Genomic DNA, 4,207 nt, shown 5'->3' with positions numbered 1-4,207 from the left:
GTTGAAAAGAGAGACAAACGAGAACGGAGTTTTTTCATTGGAAAAAACTCACAATGCACGCAGATTGCCCCCTCGAGGACATCGCGTGCATGCTCTTCACCCAAACAAACAACACATAGATCGTGTGTGTCATCTGGTGTCAAATAGCGATGACACGGATGCACACACCTTCTAAATGCTCTGCTAGTGCTCGCCATAATGAAAGAGATAGCTCTTACTTTTTTCCTGGAAATGCACGCTTCAAACAGAACTGTCAATGAAAACGAAGAAGAGAATGATCTGTGCTCCCGGAGCCTATTTATACTATAGTCGCACCGGTAGTGACGTCATGGCTGTCGCCGGCAAACGAGTTGGTGTTTTTTCAATGTATGCTTCAGACACGGGTCACGACGAGGCATTCCCCATAGCGACCCCTAGAGGACGCAGTTCGAAGTTCCCATGAAAGGGAACTGACATTTTGATCATGCAGTACTTTTTAGACAGTTGATGCAGAAGTCCTGCAGGGCCATTTTAAACATACTGCGCACTGGAACTGCTGTAAAATACTGTATGTAAGTGTTTGTTGTGTTCATCCACATATGAAGATTTATTTAACCTTATATTAAATTATTTAATGTTCCTGACTTATAGCAGGGGTCACCAGACACAATCCTGGAGGGCCGGTGTCCTGCAGAGTTTAGCTCCAGCTCTAACTAAACACACCTGAACCAGATAATCAAGGTCTTACTAAATATACTTGAAACTTCCAGGCAGGTGTGTTAAGGCAAGTTGGAGCTAAACTCTGCAGGACACCGGCCGTCCAGGATCAAGTTTGGTGACCCCTGTTTTATAGTAATAACATGGGCAATGTAACTGCATATGAGGGCATTTAGTGAACTTAATGTGAGGAGCTGTCAACTATCTGTATTATCACTGAAGTTAAACCATAGCGAATGTTTTATAATATTTATCAGTTTTAAAGAACCGATAATACTAAATGTTTATTTCTAAAGAAGCAAATGAGCTACACTGCTGCTTTAGTTTGTTATCAGTTGATTTCAATATCATTTTATCACTGAAAATGAAAGAGAGGCTAGATGCATTTCAATTGACTGATGCAATTTTCATGTATGTTTGAGTTCTTTGACCACAACGAGACCGGCACAAGCTACCCCATTATGTTTCGCATTTGGTGCTCTATATCCTAGTTATCATTTACTTGAACACCTGCATCTACTTTGCCATCTCCAAGTCTCTGGGATTTGGATCCGACCAGTGGGTCTACCCAAACATATCTGATCCTGAGTTTGGGACACTCACTCGAGGATACGTCTACTGCCTCTACTGGTCAACTTTCACCTTGACGACCATTGGGGAACTGCCAGCTCCGGTGCGGGATGAGGAGTATCTTTTTGTTGTTTTTGATTTCCTTGTTGGTGTTCTCATTTTTGCCACCAATTTTGGTAATATAGGAGCCATGATATCATACATGAGCTCCAGGCTCACATCGATGCCATCAAAGAAACATGCAGTTCAGAAAGGTCAGCAAAGAGATCGAAGCCAGAGTCATCAAAGGGCTTGACTACTTGTGGACCAACAAGAAAGCAATTGGTGAGCAGGATGTCCTAAAGAATCTGCCCAACAAACTGCGGGCTGAGATCGCTATCAATGTGCACCTGGATACACTGAAGAAGGTCCGAATCTTCCAGGACTGTGAAGCTGGGCTTTTGGTTGAACTGGTGCTCAAGCTGCTGCCACAGGTCTTCAGTCCCGGAGACTACATCTGCCGAAAGGAAGACATAGGAAAAGAGATGTACATCATCAAAGAGGGTCGCCTTGCTGTTGTGGCCGATGATGGGGTGACCCAGTTTGCACACCTGACGGCCGGCAGCTGCTTTGGCGAGATTAGCATCCTCAACATCAAAGGCAGCAAAATGGGCAACCGGCACACAGCTAACATCCGTAGCATTGGCTATTCTGACCTCTTCTGTTTGTCAAAGGATGACCTGATGGAGGCTGTAATGGAGTATCCGGATGCTAAGAAAGCTCTGGAAGAGAGGGGAAGACAGATCCTTCTGAAGGAGGGTCTGCTGGAGGAGTTGGACACAGGTGGAATTAGAGAAGAACAGGTTGAGGAGAAAGTGGAGAGGTTAGAAGCTTCCCTTGAAATATTACAGACTCGGTTTGCCCGGTTACTGGATGAGTACACAGCGACTCAACAGCACCTGAAGCAGAGACTTACAGCACTGGAGTGTAGGACACGGCACTCTGGCAGCGGATTCCTCTCGGATGGCAGTGAAAGCACTGTTGATGGTGACGGTACGCACAGTGAGGTCAACATCCAGCTCTGAGCACTTGTCTCTAAGACATAACCTTATACAGTAGTCTTAATGATCATTCAATAGCAATAATACAAGACACTTTACCCATTAATTTGTGCGATGAGACTCTAGACATATCAGTCTTCAAGAAACAAACAAACAAACAAACAAAAACTTCTAGACTTCTACAAATGTTTTATTCTACATTTATGAAGAGGTACCAATCGTCTTTCATTAGTACTGTCATGTTGAGATCACATGACCTCAACTTGACAGTATATCGCTTTATGTAGGACTGCTAAATTAAAAAATTATTTTATACCAGCTGCCATCGGTTTTAAATTCCAAAAAATTTTATGATGTATTCTGGTTCACAAATGAATAATTTAAGCAGCTTCTTTTAATGATTCAGTTTGACCAATCTTTCACTGAATTAACTCATTATTGTATTTGTGGGGCTTTACATTAAGTGCAAATAGCGCAGTTGTTGGCAAGCGCTATTTATATTAGCTCCACCCACCAATGTCTGGTTAAACAAGATTTAAAAAAGACGCATTTCATTCATTTGATGCGATCGACCCGGGTTCGAATCTGCATTTTGCAGAGCTATATATTACTTACACTCTGTAGGTCTTATTCATGAAACACAATCAGAATAACTTTTTGTGTTAATCGTTCATAAAGTCATTGTGACTGTCAGGATCATTGACCTGTTTTGTTGTGTTTTTGCCCCTTTCTTTGTTCCTGGTTTTCCTTATATTGTCTATTTCCTGTCCTCGTTTAGGTTAATTATGATTCCTGGCACCTGTGTATGTTAATTATCCCCAGTATTTAAGTCCTTGCTTTTGCGTTTTGTGTTTGTCGGTTCTACACGTTATTGTTTGTGTGTTTCCTGCCATTTCCAGTGTGGATGTACCCTGTGTTCCATTGATTAAAGACTGTTTTCATTTATATGAGCCTCCTGCGTGCTTCCTAAACAGTGAACTGTGACAGAAGAACCGACAAAACCGCTACCTCCATGCCTACCCTCCGTTTTTGTTTTTTGTTTTGTACAGTGTTTTTTGTTTCCGTAGTTCCCCTTCACCGGCCCGGAATTCCTCCTCCTCCTGCTGGAGCAGGGGGACAGATCTCTCGAGGACCATACAAGACTGTTCCGGCTGTTAGCTAGCACCACCAGCTACCCGGACGACCTTCGTGGAGTGGACTCTGGCGAGAAACAGATCACCATCCCCCACCTGCCCCGTGGATGATCTCGTCAGATCCACTCCAGACCCAGTGCCCAGCCCACCATCCCCCCATGGTGCGGAGCAACAGCCCGAGCCCACCGATGACAGAGAGCCAATTCCCACCGCGAACGACGAGCCAGCGCCAAGCCGAGCGACTGAGCGGAGGATTGCCCCATACGTGGAGCTCAACCCGTCAGACCAGGTGCGAGAGCCTCGAGGGAGAACACCGCGGACAGTGTGAGCGCGGAGAAGAGCTCTGCCCCCTGCACACTGGCTTAGGGTGAGCTGGCGAATGGTGCGGCGAATGTGCCACACCGAAGAGGAGAGAGCTCCAGTCCCCAAATCCAGTCCAGAGCGCCCTCCAGTGCCCGCTCCTCGAAAGTGCCCTCAAATGTCCGCTCATCCAGAGCAACATCCTGTTCCCGTGTTCAGCCTAGAGGGGGCTTCCGATCCAGAGTTTATTCCTGAATGCCCGGAAGCTCACAAATGCCCGCCCTCCCACCCGCTCCTGCCTCCTCCACCGCTGTCGTCTGGCAGCCCTTCTGCTCGCCCTCAGCCCACTATCATCACGGTGTGAGCTCCGCGGGTTTGCCATCCTCCAGCGCTGCCATGGCTGGAGAATCCCTCACCTCCGCCTCCGAGGCCCGGACTCCGCCTCAGCCCGTAGACCCAGTGGCTCCA

At 46.4% G+C, this 4,207-nt stretch overlaps 1 pseudogene; it reads left to right on the top strand.

The window, feature by feature from the left end:
- Window positions 1–1,076: 1,076 nt before the first annotated feature.
- Window positions 1,077–3,728, top strand: LOC107577137 (cyclic nucleotide-gated olfactory channel-like; annotated as a pseudogene).
- Window positions 3,729–4,207: the final 479 nt, after the last annotated feature.

The sequence above is a fragment of the Sinocyclocheilus grahami genome, unplaced genomic scaffold (genome assembly GCF_001515645.1).
Source record: "Sinocyclocheilus grahami isolate Dianchi unplaced genomic scaffold, SAMN03320097.WGS_v1.1 scaffold5228.1, whole genome shotgun sequence".
NCBI classification, from domain to species: Eukaryota; Metazoa; Chordata; class Actinopteri; order Cypriniformes; family Cyprinidae; genus Sinocyclocheilus; species Sinocyclocheilus grahami.
This window is presented reverse-complemented; position numbering and strand designations above follow the sequence as displayed.